The 17060-nt window shown below is 39.4% G+C and overlaps 2 long non-coding RNA genes across 2 annotated transcripts; both read right to left on the bottom strand.

Annotated features, from left to right (window-relative positions):
- Positions 1-1037: 1037 nt before the first annotated feature.
- LOC109200701 (uncharacterized) lies at positions 1038-4082 on the bottom strand. Its single transcript, XR_002060849.1, has 4 exons — positions 4006-4082; positions 3142-3241; positions 1991-2040; positions 1038-1672 (listed from the first exon to the last, which is right to left on the bottom strand). It is a non-coding gene; the product is annotated as an uncharacterized LOC109200701 (long non-coding RNA).
- On the bottom strand, positions 4079-8409 carry LOC112841695 (uncharacterized). Its single transcript, XR_003217310.1, has 3 exons — positions 8137-8409; positions 6266-6359; positions 4079-4150 (listed from the first exon to the last, which is right to left on the bottom strand). It is a non-coding gene; the product is annotated as an uncharacterized LOC112841695 (long non-coding RNA).
- Positions 8410-17060: the final 8651 nt, after the last annotated feature.

Here is a 17060-nt window from a genome sequence, read left to right as displayed (position 1 = left end):
GCATCTGATGTGATGCTCACACCTTTGATAAAGTCTTGCGTGTGTCAGCTTCCTTTTTATAGATACAAAAATATGTAAATGTAGTGATCTGAATTATAATATTTCTGACTGTCAAAATTTCCCAGATTCAAATCAAATTTAATTGAATTGAATCGAATCGATTCGGGACCTTGTGAATCGGAAACGAATCGATTCTAGAAATCAGTGACGATACCCAGCCCTATATAACACTGCGTATGGCAGTCATTCTCCCTGCATTACGGACTACACTGCCCATGAGGCTACATTCTTTAGCGCTATGCCTGTTAAACTCTGCCTATTGCCTTCATATTAAATCATGCAGCATGAATGGTCTGACCTGCTCAACCTGCTCAATCATCCAGATAAGAAATCCACAAAAGTTGATTCTGTTCTTCTTGAAGTAGCATTTTCAAGAAGATGTTTTGTCACTCATCAAAATATCATCCAAGTGACACTGGATGGTCTTTCCCTTTTAGGTGAAAAGGTGCTGGTTTAGTCATTATTCAAATGCATTGTTTATAAGATTGGGGAAACTGCAGTCATCTGAGACTGAAGAAGTCACTTGGATGAGTGACGAAACGTTTCTCCCACTGAAAACCCTACGTCCAGATGAACAGAATCAAATTTTGAAGATTTACTTACGATTGAGCCTGCATTAAGATCATATTTTTTAGTCTTTGACTGGAAGGAAGTTTGCTTGGAAGCATATCTGGCGATGCTTCAACCTCTGCTTTAAGGTTTTTTGACAGTGTGGGAGCCCTGTCAAAAAACCTGTCCATTATGTTAGCAGTGTCCAAGCATTCTTTTTTTTTTTATCCATACCGTGCCCCCACATTGGGTCCCACTGGCATAATAGATAATGAAGTGCCATCTGGTGGTTATTTCACCTCATTACATGCCGATGAATCATTTCAGGTAAATTCATCTTGTGCATTCAATCTTTTCCAAAAGATGGCAGATCAAGACACTTCCAAACATGCAAATACGTCACGCTTAATGTTGGCAAAATGGACTTTAACAAGAACATAATTTTTATTAAAACCACAAGTACTCCTCTCAGTAGACTGAGGTGTGCTGGAGAACAGTCTGTTCTCCTGCAACACTGTTTGGCAGCTTGTCTGTACAAACAGACAAGTTTTGATGTCTTCAGTGAGAATCTATAATGTAAATAGGCACGAAAATAAAGAAAAAACATAAATGCAATCCATTGTTGCTGAATGTGGTTTCTGTCTCAAGCAAGTATACTTATACCGTGAAGTCAACACAAAACAGATGATCAGAGGGTTTCACTGAGATTACTTTGTGTGAAGACAGCAGTGAAATATTCTACTCAGCCTTTTACATTTTGAAATGGAAAGCAGCTTACAGAAAACACAGTACACAATGTCACAGTGCATTTAGAGTATAAAGAGACATGGTGCTGAATGAATAAATATTTATAGCTGTGGATAATCTAATACTAATAAGCGTGTGGAAAACAATAAAACAGTTTTATTGCTGATGAAACCCAAATAGCAATGACAGGCAGATGGGGATATAGATGGGAACCAAGAATCTTCATCCATTTTCATCCTATTTAGTAGTCGAGTCTAGAATTAAAGGTTGGTGGAGGCTTCGGTCCAAATTGATTCCACAACTGTCAGAGACACTCCTGAGGCAGAGAATTCAGACACATTGTTTAAAGCTGTGTTAAAATTTAACTGAACATAAAAAGACTGTCAGTGTTTCTGCAGATTTTAGAAAAAGATATTAATTTAAATGTTCTAAGTAGTCAACACACATAATAGTAATGAAAATGATAAGTTAATACATTTATTGCTCAACTGCTCTCTCAAAAAAGCAGTTACAATAATTAAAAAGAAAAATTGTGCACAACTAAAGCTTTTAAGTATGGCATACATAACACATACAAACATGAAGTCATTATTCGCCCCCAACACACCCATCTTTTCCCACTGTTTAAACATACCTTTTGTGCTGCCTCTTTTCTTCTTTTAAATATGCTGATCATCTTCCAGGCTGAAGAATTATAAAATATTTTACTTACTACTACTACTACTACTACTTATTTACTATTAACTGACAATGACGAGTGGTCGAATAATATTTTCAAACCATTCCTTTAGTAAAATAGCAATAAAACACTGAAAACACACTACTCCACATAAATCTGTATGATTGACAAGTGTATTTATAAAGCATTTTTAGTTATATGTAAACTCAATGTGCTTAATACAAACGAGTTACTGACAATGCGTATGTAGGTGATGTCAAGTAAAAGTAATTATTCTACAGAAAAGGTTTTCCCATCTGTGTTTTATAATTAATATTACTGCTGCAGATGGTTAAGGTTGATGCTTTCACTCTGTTTAATCTAAAGCAATAATAATAATAATTATACTAATAATAATAATGGATTGCATTTATATAGCGCTTTTCTAGGCACCCAAAGCACTTTGCAATTCCACTATTCATTCACTCTCACATTCACACACTGGTGGAGGCAAGCTACAGCTGTAGCCACAGGTGCAACTGTCTGGGACAGACTGACAGAAGTGAGGTTGCCATATCGCGCTATCGGCCCCTCTGGCAGGGTAAAGGTAGGGTAAAGTGTCTTGCCCAAGGACACAACGACCAGTACAGAGAGCAGGGGGATCAAACCGGCAACCTTCCGGTTACAGATGAGCTTCCCAACCCCCTGAGCCACGGTCGTCCCAGCAATCATCATATTTAATAAAATCCAGTATGACTGTCGTGTGAGGACAGCATTTCTCTGAAGAAACAGTTGTTTAAGAGCTAAAAAAAAAATAGCATCAAATCATGATTGCTTTTTAGAAAAAACAAACAAAGAAAGAAGACTGACTTGAAGGGCCTAGGTGTTGTGTGACACAGTAAGATACAGATTAGTGTGAAATCAGAATTTTCCACTACTTCAGAACTTCCTTTAACTTTATTGTATTTGGTTGTATTTGTTTTTGTTTATTTTTGTGAAATCTCAAATAAACATCAATGACTCAGTGCATCAGATATTTCTGGCAAGGTTTATGATAAGCTTTGATATAAGGAGTTTTCCATAATATGCTACATATTAAGTGTATGCTGGGTTATGGTTCTAAGTACCTTTGAAAATGTCTGCATCTATAGATGTAGCACGCTGCAGCTCCAAAAACATTCAGAGAAAGCAGAACACCAAATAAGACCCAAACAGCACAGCATGCTTCTACAGGGACACAAGAAGGAAGAATATAATGAGATTGGGATGTGTTGTTTACACTGCATTTAGTTCTGCATTTCACATTTAGATGAATCAAACAGTATTCAAACACCTGTACCCAACATATTGCCAATATGACCTAGAAAACAACAATCAGTATCTTGAACATCCTCTGAGGTGAAACTGACTTGAATAATAATGTGTTGCACTGGATGCATCATCCCATTCAAACTCATCCAAAGCATGTCTTTGTCCTGTCTTCATCTGCTCACCCCAAACTGGTTGCAGCAGATGAGCCTGGTTCTGGAGGTTTCTTCCTGTTAAAAGGGAAGTTTTCCTTCCCACTCTCACCAAAGTGCTTGCTCATAGGGCATCATGATTATTAGGGTTTTCTGTGTTCTGTATACTATTGTAGGGTCTTTACCTTACAATATAAAGCACCTTGAGGCAACTGTTGTTGTGATTTGGTGATATATAAAAAAATCGGAACTGAAACTTGTATGTGGTGCTGGCTGCGGTTTGAAGTCAACCACTTCATTAAAATATCTGTTTATCAAGGAATTCTAACCTGTTGTTTCAGGATGGTTGGAATAATTTTACTTTAAATCTGGAAGCAAATGTTTCTCTTTCAATCCTTGACAGAAGTCAACAAAGAAGAAAACTGAACAACATCACAATTAAAACATCTACAAAAGGTCAAATCCAAAACGTAAGAAACAAATTCAGAAAGATTTTGATAAACTGCACAGCTAAATGCAAGCTCACTTCACCTGATGCCACATACACATACAGCCGACCGTGTTTCCTTCCATATGCTTCACACTGATAGAGGCCATTTAGGTCAAACTCAGACTCAGCAGTTGTAGCTTTGCACCCTCTACTTTGACAGCAGACTGCAGCAAAGACTGGTCAGATCTGGAAAAACATGAACGAGACTCTACATGAAATTTTACAGAGAAGGCAGTACAATGTGAGTTGTAGTCAAAAGAATTTCAGTTATTAGCTCTTTGTTAGCTCTTCCCTTGAGAATTAGTAAGGGTTTCACATCAAACTACTTTGTGTCTGTAAGCAGAGCCCGGCTACTTTTTATGAAAAAGAAAGTTTCACAGGACTCCATTCCTATGGATGCGGTGAGGATGTATATAGTTTCACATAAACTGTATACATCCTTACTATATATATATATATATATATATATATATATAGGAATCAAGAGAGTACGTAGCAGACAGTTGCTACAAATCAAATGCATTTGATTAATTAATCAGCATTACATGAGAGCACCTCTATAAAAGCAAATGTTTTATTAGTTTGTTGGTCTGGAGCATTCAGGTGTAATGACAAAGAGGAAAGACATTAGTGATAGGTTTGTAGCTTAAACTTATTCGCTGGAACGTTGAAGGCAATGTGATTACACAGCAAGCAAGACACGAGTAGGCAACATTCTTTATGTTTCACGTGCACGGGAGAGAACTGGACAGGCGCCGTTCCTTCGCTTGACCCCAGTTGCTCTGTCCGCTCTCCCGTAACACTGCTCTTTATTGTGGTTACATGAATATGCATAGGTTCATTAACATATGACCTCTTTACATAATTATACATGTGAACAAAGAATACCTTGTGTGTGTGTGTGTGTGTGTGTGTGTGTGTGTGTGTGTGGAATGTGACTCCCCAAAGCTGGTGCCAGGAGTCTAGCGGTCCATCTAAACAAAAGGCACTTACACTCAAACAGATATACGTGTGTTTGCTATACTATATATCAGCAGGAGAAGATACGACCTCTCCTAGGAGGCGTGTGATCTATGCCAGAACACTCTGAAGAGGAGTGAACGCACTCCCCTCTTCATGCTACACAGAGTTGTTACAGACTATTAAGGATCAAACCTCCTATCACTACACAATCAATTATATACTTCTAAGCATATATGAGTAAATATTTCTAAGCATAAATGAGAATCACAATACAAATCTAACAATTAGCATTGATGCCTTTTCTCCGTTTCTACTACTAAATAAGTGTTTCACTTTTTGTGCCTATGAAATTGGCAGCTTACACTATCAGTGTGGAAAGTTATATACAGGTGTTAGAGCAACATATGCTCCCATCCAGATGATGCGTTTTCAGGAAAAGCCCTGCATACTTCAGAAAGGCAATGCTAAACTGCACACTGTGGTATTCAACAGTCTGGCTTCATAGCAGAAGAGTCCAGAGTCTGAACTCTCCAGATCTTTCACCGCGTGAAAAATTTGCAGATAGTATCGTCAGCTTATAGGTTATGGACTGTTATTAAATGAAGATATAAGAGTACACAGTAGTAAACACGGTCCTGTCCTAACTTGTTTTTAGATGTATTGTTTCGAGTTAAAAGTTAACCAGAAAAAAAGTTCTGATTGAACATTTTATATGTTTGCTGTGTTCTACTGTTAATAAAATGCAACATTTTTGTAGATCAATGCTTTCTGTTTTATTTACACATTGTCTCAATATTTTTTGTAACTCATTTTGTATCTGCATGCTAATGTTGATTGCTATACAAAAATTTGGACCTTTTGATAAACAAAATGAAAGTTAACCTTGAATAGATGTAAAACACTTGTTGTCAGCATCCAAATGATGTTTCCTTTGTTGAAAGACCAAAACCTTATCTTACGTTTTTTTAAAGTATTTTTAAACGTTAAATCAACGTCATTTATTTTCTGAATATACAGCTTGCTCACACGCTGCTCCCAGTGCTGATATTTTCTGAAAACACTGTCAGCTAAAGTTTAAATGTTGTATTTTAAATTGGCTGGCCATCTGATCAGACTGCAGCTTATGTGCTTGAAGTGTTCACACTGAGCTTTAATCTGATATTATTGTTTCTACAGTTTATGTTCTGTCTGTCTTTTGCCCTGTCTCCCTCCTCCTTCCTCCTAAAATTGAATTGACCTCTGTTACAGGTAATATAGCTCTAAATACAATGTCACTCTGTCTCTCTAAAGGCTTTTCCAGAACATGTTTGAGCTGAAACCATTATAAAACTACTTTACCTGTACCAGGTAACGTTTGCATTTGGGCTCTCTTCTGTCACACACTCGAATGAGTCCTCTGAAATTGCTCTGATGTTCACTTTGGTGGGAGAGACTGCAAAAACAGAGAGAGAACTGTGTTAGTTCTGGGTGGCAGAATTACTAATGATGTCTGGAAGTGATATTTTTCAAATTTTCCTCTTGTGCAAACCTCGTTGCAAATACTGCAATCCAGTGCTTCACATCAATGTACATAATTATTTTAATTCAGCCACACGTGAGAGTTTTTTCACCATACACAGGTGGACTTGCTGGTGCCCTGCTGGATAATCCAAATGTGGTTGAGCTTCAGGTCACAAACTGATGGGCGGACATTCCCCATCATGATTTTGATCAGAAGTCTTGTTTCCATCAGTTATGGAACGCTGTCCAGGTCCTGAAGCAGCTAAGCAGCCCCACACTATTATAGCTTAAATTGTAGACCACAAACTTCTACCGCTTCCCATGCGTGCTGCATGGATCTTATGACTGAGGAGATCGGTGAAGTATAATGAACAGCTTTTGAAACTGCTTTTCCTGTATGACATAACATCTCTTCATGCAGGAAGTAGTGGACCGGAAAAAGATAAACAATCAAAATTGGTCAGCAACATTACTCTGCCAGACAGGCTGCATCATTACAGTTGTCACTGACTGGTACTTCATCAGAATTACCCAGTATTCCCAACACAGGTCAGTTCCACTAACCTGTAAATCTGCATGGCTCTAAAAAAAATCTGAAACTGATTTGAAGCTTGAAAACTCAAAATTCTAGGTATATATTGAACTCAACAGATTGCATTAATTATTTTGCACTGTCCAAAAAGTAACTCCCATGCTAAGGCTCCTTGGCAGTGGACACTGCTGAAACGATTTTTCCATGTTTTGGGAATGAAAAAATGACTCTTTCCAAACGCTCTTTGGAATTCGTTAATAATATTTGAGTTCAGTTCAGTAATATCACCTTCCAGTTGAGGAGGAGTTGTACAGGGAGATGACCATGGGCAGGAATAATTTCCTGTGTCGTTCAGAGGTGCTTTTTGGTAATCTCAGTCTCTCACTGAACGTGCTCCTGTGACTAGCCAGTACATCATGGAGTGGGTGGGAGGTATTATCCATGATTGGCCTTATCTTGGACAACATCTGCCTCTCAGACACCACCCTAACGGAGTCCAGCTCCATCCCCACAACATTACTGGCCTTATGGACCAGTTTATTTAGTCTGTTGGCATCTGTGACCCTCAACCTGCTGCCCCAGCATGCAACAGCACAGAGGGGGTGTTCGCCCAGGGCACCAAACAGGCTAGGACCGCCACTGTTCTCAGGACCTCACACAGTCCCAGCTCTTTCTAACAGATGGGTTCAGCCTTATAGAAAACCATGCAGATTCTTCCTCAGCCTCTCATTTATAAAAACTGCCACTTTGTTTTTAGAGAAAAACTGTCCTGTAATTGGCAGGTTTACTGAAATTAACTGACTTTATATTTGTATGTACACTAGCACACTGTTAGTTTCTTAGTCCATGGGTGTATTTTAAACACATTTAAAAGTTAGGAAGATCATATCTAAATTCATTGTGGGTCAAAAAGAGTGGGTTTGTAATATCAATCTCATTAGGTCACAGATTTAAAACTTCTTTTATAACACAATTTCTTTAAAAAAAAAACCATGGATTTCTGTTCACAGCGCAGCCAATTACCTTCCACTGCTGTCAGTAAGCAGTGTCTGCGATTTTTACAATGACCACAGTCTTTTTTTTTTTAACTTAATTTACAAAAGTACAGGTTTAGATATGATTCGTAATTACATCCGCACCAAACGGACGCATTGGAGCAAAGACAATGGCTACATACCGTCAGCATCGCTGGTGAACCGGAGCGAAGAGATAAGCATCAAACCAAAGAGTTTCACAGAAAAGTGGCTGGAATTTCGAGTAAAAAAACTCATGGCTGTTTCCACAAGAGATAAGCGATGTGCCAGCAACAGTTAGTGAGTTATTAAGAGATAAGTCTAACAAACTCTGTTAGGGCAAAAAGGAATGACACCGAAAAATCTACTACCTCTCCGATCTACTGGGAGAGGAGGAGTTTGGCTAATTGCTCTACAGTCCTTGGAGGGGATGGCTTTGGAATACGCGCTCCTTTGTGCTATTTAAAAGAAACCATAAAAACCAAGGGAGTAGATTTGGTTTTGGCATTGGTGGGGACGGATGATTCAACCACCGAACTTGTCTACATATGATATTCTACATGCTTTTAAACCATTTAAAATTACAATTCATAGTTTTATATGTGAATTATATAATGTTAAATTACTATTAAACAAATGACTGATTTTAGACTTTAGTTTACTTCAGCCATATTCCATATAAATCAGGTATCATACAAAAATAAAAAAAGCTTCAAATAGAGTCATGACAATAAAAGAATATGACTTTAAGGACCTAACAACATTACTTCAGTTATAGTGCACCAACATCTCTTACACATTAGCACTAAGGGAACACTGAATGACCTGGTGGTTTTTGTCCATAAAACTACTCATCTAAGATTACCACAAAGTAAAAGATCTCTCAGCAAAATTATGCAACATTTTAGGCACTGTTGCCCCGATCAAATCAGTGAGCTGGGACTTTTTATTCTAAACATGAACTACTGTTACAGCAACACACATGGATTACTGGTGCCCCACACTACAACTCAATGTCCACTATGTGAAGGAGTCTATACTATACTGTCTATACTATACTGTCCTGGTGGACATGGCAACACTTTTTTCATGGTTACATACAGTTTTAGACTGATGTGGGCCAAAGCCTAGCACATACTTGCCAACCTTGAGACCTCAGAATTAGGGAGACATTCAAAGGGGTTTTTACAGTGTTTACTTATCGGAAAAAAATAAGTTAAATGTGGGGTGTCCAAATTCAGAGGCTGCGTCCACCTGAGGACCCGGCCTTCGCGGTCTAAGTGGGCCGGGTCCTCCGAAAGCCGGGTAGACCGGAAATGAGCGACTGTGAAATTGGGGGCTCTAGCCGTCATAATTACGTCACCTCTGCTGTCTGCTCCTTGCTGTCTAAATAAAATAAAATATAACCGGACGCTTGCGTAGATTCTCGACCATCTCACACTTCTGTTTAATCAGTTTTCTGTTTGACATTTATTCAGCTGTGTGAAAACCCCGGAGGAACCCTCCCGAGGGATTAATAAAGTTTTATTTAATCTAATCTAATCTAATAACTTTAATCTCAGCCAAACCGATTTACTCACGAACAAATAAAACACTGAAAAAGGCTAAACAATAACATGTTTAAGTTATTTGAAGTTTACACAACTACATTCTCGCCTGAAAATATGTTAAAAGTTTATTTTGCGACCCAGAAAGAGTAATAAGAGTAATATTAATACTAAGTAGCTGCAGTAGTAGTAGCCATTGTTGGAAACTGGAATTGGCTGGGCCAATCTAGGATATGGTTTTTCAATTTTGTTGTCCGGGTGGAAAATCGGGAGAAATTGGGGAGAATGGTGGCTCCGGGAGATTTTCGGGAGGGGCACTGAAATTCGGGATTCTCCCGGAAAAATCGGGAGGGTTGGCATGTATGGCCTGGTATTGCCTGTAACGTTATTATGACGGACACATTTTATGAGTGAACTTGACTTTAAGTGACTTACAGGTTTCTTTGAAAAATACTTCGTTATATCCAGGTTCTTCCTTTTTGCTGCCATCCTCCTCTCCTCCTTGCAGGTCCTCGCAGCGCAGGATTGTCGCTGCTAAAACTAAACAAAGCTCCCTGAAAGGCACAGCCAATCACATTGGCCATATTTGTCACATGAGGTAGGACTCCAGTAGAGAACGTAATTTAACTCTTTCTGCACCGCTGGGCGAATGAGACGTTGACAGATCTTTTTTTTCTTCTTTCTATCGGGTTTGTTTTCTTTACTCGAAGAGATCAAATTATTGGTGGGGACAATTCAATAATCGCTGGATATTGGTGGGGACATGTCCCTTCCGTCCATGCCAAATCGACGCCCTTGATAAAAACTCTTCTGAGATTTCTGTGACTGCGAATTTAAAAAAAAAAAGAAAAGAAAAGAAAAAAGATTGCAGGATAGTTTAGGCGAGTTTACAGGCCCAGGTCCAGGTGAAAACAAGTAAAAAAAATATCTTACCTCATCTTCTCTTCAGTTAGAATATTGATATAAATTAAGATGGAGCAGTTTATGTGTTGCAGAGTGTAGCATGGTGGAAAAGAATTGAGAGAATCTTCTACTAAACATTTGGGTTGGCATTGCTTTTCATTTTTTGCTAACTGTGTGAGGTATGAGTCACACCCATGGGGGAGTTGAGATTCTACTCTAGTCCAGCTGCTAGCTATTTGGAGTTGAGTACAGGAAGCAGTTGATTGGGAAGGATTTGCTGGGATAAAAACACTAGATTGGAGACCCTCTGTGCCCAAGGAAACTGGTCAAAATGTGGTGTTGAGACTCACCCTCTAACAACGGCAGGTCTAATAAGGTGGGTGGAAAGCCTTTCTCAGGAAGATGCAAGATTGATATGTTTTTGGGTGCTTGTTCTTCCAAGTGACCACCTTTCCCTGTTTGTAACCAGGCTAACAACTCTAACAACCTGCGGCAGCTTTGGGCCTTGGATTCCAGGCTGGAGTGTGGTGGTTTCTTACTGGTCAATATTAGAGCCCAGGGGTGTCAAACTCATTTTGCATCACGAGCCACATACTGCCCATTTTGTTCAGAATTGGTGAAACTCCATTTTCTGTCAGTGTAAAGCAGTTATATATGTAACTGATTTTTCTATGATAAGGACAAAGCTGCTGTGACAAAGAAGTCTGTCTGCATGACTCCTTGGAGTGAGCTGAAATTTCTTCTGTACAGTCAATTTCTTGTCAGAGGTCATTTTGGGGGGTAAAAAAACCCAAAAACCGCAGACTTGTAATAAGCGTAATAAGCAAGCCAATAAGGCAGAAATGAGATTTCTGACGGGAAATGGAGGTAAAGCTGTGCAGGAAATGTGTGTGTGGGTTTTGTTTTGTTTTTTATCTTGGTGGAAGGGAGGCAGCCAGTGTAAGAGGGAAATCATTAGTATGTTTTTCTAACGAGAAGCCTAGCTTTGGTCTTCTTTTGATTAGATTAGATAAAACTTTATTAATCCCTCGGGTAGGTTCCTCCGAGAAATTCTGTTTCCAGTTGCACAGCACCGACAGAAATTGCAAAAGAATGTATACAGAAATAGAAATATACCATATATACACATGTATAAATACAGAGACATATATAAATACAGAGTATATAATAGTGATAAATAGGAATACCAGGGAATTGCACATTTCAACTATTTTTAGTCTATTGCACCGTTGAGTATAGAAAAACATTGCACAGTGAAAAGGGAACTACAGCTTAGTTCTTCCCGCCCTCCTTTGTCCCCCTGTTTCCCTCCCTCTCCCCTCCAGAGAGGAGTTAGACAGTTTGATGGCGTGTGGGACAAAGGAGTTTTTGAGTCTGTTGGTTCTTGACTTGGGGAGAAGCAACCTGTCACTGAACAGACTCCTCTGGTTGTTTATGGCCGTGTGCAGAGAATGCCCATCATTGTTCATAATGTCCAGCAGTTTCTTTAATGTCCTCTTCTGTGCCACTGTCACCAGAGTGTCCAGCTTCATGCCGACCACAGAGCCAGTTTTTGATTAGTTTTTCCAGCCTGGATGAGTCATCCTTTGCTGTGCTGCTCCCCAGCACACCACCGCATAGAAAAGTACTCCAGCAATCACCGACTGGTAAAACATCCTCAGGAGCTTCCTGCAGATGTTAAAAGACCTCAGCCTCCTGAGGAAATACAGTCTACTTTGGCCTTTCTTATACAGGTGCTGCGTGTTGCATGACCAGTCCAGGTTGTTGTCCACCCACAGCCTGAGGTACTTGTAGGTGTTGACCTCTTCCACCTCCTCTCCCTCTATCTGAACTGGCAGTGGACCTGGTGGACCTCCCGAAGTCAACAACCAGTTCCTTAGTCTTTGAGGTTTTGAGTTGCAGGTGGTTTGTGTAACTCCATGTGACGAAGTTCCTCACCAGACTGTATTCCTCTTCCTGATCATCCCAGATACACCCCATGATGGCTGTGTCGTCCGCAAACTTCTGAATATGGCATGATTCAGAGTTGTAGCAGAAGTCAGAGGTGTACAGGGTGAAGAGAAGAGGGGACAGCACAGTTCCCTGTGGTTTTGCTGCTGGTTCAGTGAATTGTGGTCACAGAGTGATGAAGCCTGCAGTTAGGAATCTGTGAACTTACAGCACCTGACGGGATGTGTGCGTACATGACTGTGGGATCCAGGCTTTGTGTTTACAACTTCTTGTGGAATCTGTTTATCTGCTCTTAATTAGTTTCCTGGTTTAGCTGATTGGAGGTCGTTGAAATAGTTTTGTCAGCATTTAGCTGAGATTCTGATGTTTCTGTAGGTACCACTGTTGCAATTTATTTTTATCTTTAATACTTTAATATATTTGTTTTATCCCTTACTGCACACAAAATAAGTATTGTAGAATAAGTTTTGGATGAAGACCGTTACACTGTGGTACTAACAGATACAAAACTATGACCCCTCTCAGGAATGTGGATAGAGGTTGTATCTGCAACAGGGCTGTAAATGTTAGGGAATGTTCTTCCACTCCTCCCCCATTCTCTGGCTTTCTACAGGCCTGACAGGATTACCACATGTAATAAAAATGCTTACTGCCTGTGTGTGGGCCAGAGAGAGACTCGGGTCCATGACGTGAATGTGAGAGTGAATGAATAGTGGCATTGTAAAGCACTTTGGGTGCCTTGAAAAGCGCTATATGAAATCCAATCCATCCATCCATCCATCCATCCTCATCCGCTTTATCCGAGGCCGGGTCGCGGGGGCAGCAGCCTAAGCAGAGAAGCCCAGACCTCCCTCTCCCCAGCCACCTCCTCCAGCTTATCCGGGGGAATACCAAGGCGTTCCCAGGCCAGCCGAGAGATATAATCTCTCCAGCGTGTCCTGGGTCTGCCCCGGGGCCTCCTCCCGGTGGGACATGCCCGGAACACCTCACCCAGGAGGCGCCCAGGAGGCATCCTTGTCAGATGCCCGAACCACCTCAACTGGCTCCTTTCGATGTGGAGGAGCAGCGGCTCTACTCTGAGCCCCTCCCGGATGGCCGAATTCAATCCATTATTATTATTATTATTATTATTATTATTATTATTATTATGTAATGACCAAAATTCAGTATACTAATTAATCTGTACTCTCACTGATAAAAATCTAAACAAAGATACAGCTCCATTCAAGTCTTTTCAATGGCAAAGAAGGACGTCACAACAACCAGAGCATGGTTAAAAACTGTTTGCCCTCAGCTTACTGCAACATCCAAAACCAGAGATCGTTACAAAGCAGGACTTTGGTAATTTCAGGGTTGACCTTGTTTTTTTTGTACCACAAAGATGGTTCTGGCATGTTACTGCAATAATCGCTATGGTAATTTATACTCCATCTGCTTATATATCAACAAGTATGAAATCACTGCCTACTGACCAATCAAGTCTCTAGAAAATTCACTATTCCTGCAAAATCTGTTTGGTTTTTTTTTTTCATTTTTACTCTGAAACCCTTAAATAGCACTGATTCTGCACCCGAGACTACAAGGACTGAATTTGCAGCTAGTAGAATAAAAATAAGAATTAAAATAACTTTATCGATCCCAAAGGGAAATTCATATAACAAAGCTCATCTGCTATTTTTATGAGAATTTAAATAGCTGTGGGAGGGAATGATTTTATGCATCTCTGTTTCATAAAAATGCCGTAAAGTTGGCGACCACAGTTATTCAGGATGGCTTCTATCATCCTTCATGTGCATCTTTCTACCATCTCCCCCAGCGTGTCCATTCTGGCTCCAATTAAAGAGCCTGTTTTCTTCACTGGTTTGTCCAGTCTCCTTGCATCCTTGTTTCTTATGCTTCATCCCCAGCAGACTGCAGCATCAGAAAAGCCTACTTGTCATTACAGGTAGTCTACTTTGTTATCTAGGTGTAAACCTAGATATTTATATTTCATTACCACCTCTGTGTCCGCCCTACACACTTTCACAAGCCGAAGGAGGCCTGAATCTTCAGAAATCTGCTATCATTTCCTTCGTCTTTGAGGTGTTCAATGTGATACCAGAACACCCTCTGAGTCTATCAAATTAACTTTACTTGGCTCTATCAAGAAACTAAAGTGATTTTGTTTATGTGACAGTAAGCATTTGATAAAGTGTATCTAATTTAAAGTTTTGTAGTCAAATATTTCGCAGCCAAAGATTGCACCAAATCAACTGCTTTCCACCAAAAAGTGATGAATCAAGCAAAACCCAGAGCACACAGTTTCCTTAAAATACTGCACAGCAGCCAGAAGTCATCTGTAGATGTAAATGCCAACTTTGAGCATCAGTTGAGGCAGAGTAGCTGCATTTCCTCCTGCAGAAGCTCGATACATACAGATCCTGTAGCTTGGACAGATTAGTACAACGTTACGGCCACTATGTGGAGCTCTTTCTCTATTTTGTATATTTGATGGGCTTTCTCTTTAAGGTGAAAGGGGAAAGACCATCTTTCAATCGAGGAGGATATCTAAGGGTACATCTTTCACTGTCTTGCAAAGCTGTGATTGCAGCCATTCCCCATCTCTCTGTGAATGGTACTCATGGCCATTGAGCAGTGGTCTTTGATCAGTGGCTGTTGATAAATGGTCATGAGAATTTGCATATTAATAATGAAGGAACTGAACTCCCAGCCCATTGTTCCTTCAGTGGGCTGGTTTCAGTCATTATGCAAATGTACTGTTTATAAGATTGGGCAAAGCTGCAGTCAGCTGAGACTGAAGAAGTCACTTGGATGAGTGACGAAACGCTTCTCCCACTGAAAACGCTACATCCAGATGAACAGAATCAACTTTTGGGGGTATCTGACCTTACATGGACTCTATATGCTTCATTCTCATCAGCATTATCAAAATAATATTGGTTTCTGCGGATATCTCAAATAGGAAATTTACCACTTTTTTTCCAGTCATGTGTTATTACTTCTTAAGCTAAATTAGTTATCGCCACCACCCTTGCCCGTGGGAGCTCCGTCTGGGGCCTCCATCTGTTTTATCCTTACCTTCTTTGATGAGCCTTTCCTTAACTGTGTTTCTGCTTCAAAATTTTCTTCTTCCTTGGATTTTCTCTGTTGTTGCTGTTCCTTTTTTTGTTTTTCTACAATTTGTTTCAGCTCTCACACATTTGCAACAATCAGTATAGTAATTTGACTTGTTACAGTCACACTTAAAAAGGTTGACCTAACAAGTATTCAATTTAGACATAACATATGTTAAACTATCACCATCTGCTGGCTATTATAATTTTCAAGTCAAGATTCAAATCTTGAAGAGGAGAGACAGAACAGAGGCATATATAGAAAAGAAACATAAATGTAAAGTATGTTAAATCCAGGTTTGATGTTTTAGATTATCACTTGAAAAATAAAAAAAACAGAAAAATGTCTCAAGTAATAATTGTTTGAAAAGCACATCATACAGTTTCTGAAAAACAAAAGCTACATTGTCCCGATACATGTACTATAGGCTGAGTCGATTTTAATCAGTTTAAATGCCTCTTTCTGTCCAGGTAATTTAATTATGGTGGGGATGTTGTCCTTGTGTCATTGAGATAATGTGTTTAAGAGGAATCATCATGATGTCCCTGCAGTTCAAAGACTCCCTCTTGCTACAGTCTGTGAGGAGGAAGAGTCGGGAAGTCAGTGAGTGCCTGAAGGACTGCGTCGACACTGCAGGCTGGGGCGTGCTCTAGGATCCACGTGAGGATGGCATAGACTGCATCATAGACTGCATCACTGAGATCACTGATTATGTAAATATGTGAACCATAATTCCAACAGCAAGCCCTGGATCACCACTGACCTGAATACTAAATGAAAGGGGGGTCGTCAACTGCTCATAATTACATACATAATTTCATTAGGGATTCATAAAGTATTCTGATACTTATAACCTCCCCAATCCCATCCTTCTGTCTAAACCCCCTGCCTGTACACATGTTTGTGACCACCAGTGTTGGGCAAGTTACTTTGAAAAAGTAATTCAATTATAGTTACTAGTTACTTCTTCAAAAAAGTAACTGAGTTAGTAACTGAGTTACAATATTCTAAAAGTAATTAATTACTTGGAAAAGTAACTATTGCGTTACTTTAAAAAAAAAAAAAAAAAGTTTAACCCTGTGGGGTCCAGGGTATAATTGGCCATTTTTTTACTACTCTTGATTTTCCCTCCACATTTTACCTTTAAAAACTATTTACTTTGCCTTCTTTGGTATCATTCTTTTTAGCACAACCTCACGTGCCTGAATTTACAGTCATGTTGTCATTTTGTCATACTGTATAACCAGAATTGATCTAAAATCAGACAAAAAACATATAAATCACAGTAGAAAAAGTTATATTTTTACTGTAACAACCATAAACATGATTAATGAATCATATTTCATAACTTCAAATGCAAATATTAATTGTCAATTTTAAAATCCTATGCACAAGTTTTGCAAACAACAAAGTTATTTGCATCCATTTACCTTTTACCCTTTTTTTAAGTAACCATTTCAAACTATTTACAAAACAATCAGCTGTTCTTCAATAAGAAACCACACAAATTATTTGTGCCACTGCAAAAAAATCATTTCTGTCCACTATAAAGGAGAACATCACAGCCTGATACC

The sequence above is a fragment of the Oreochromis niloticus genome, unplaced genomic scaffold, assembly GCF_001858045.2.
Source record: "Oreochromis niloticus isolate F11D_XX unplaced genomic scaffold, O_niloticus_UMD_NMBU tig00000348_pilon, whole genome shotgun sequence".
In the NCBI taxonomy this organism is placed as follows: Eukaryota; Metazoa; Chordata; class Actinopteri; order Cichliformes; family Cichlidae; genus Oreochromis; species Oreochromis niloticus.
This window is presented reverse-complemented; position numbering and strand designations above follow the sequence as displayed.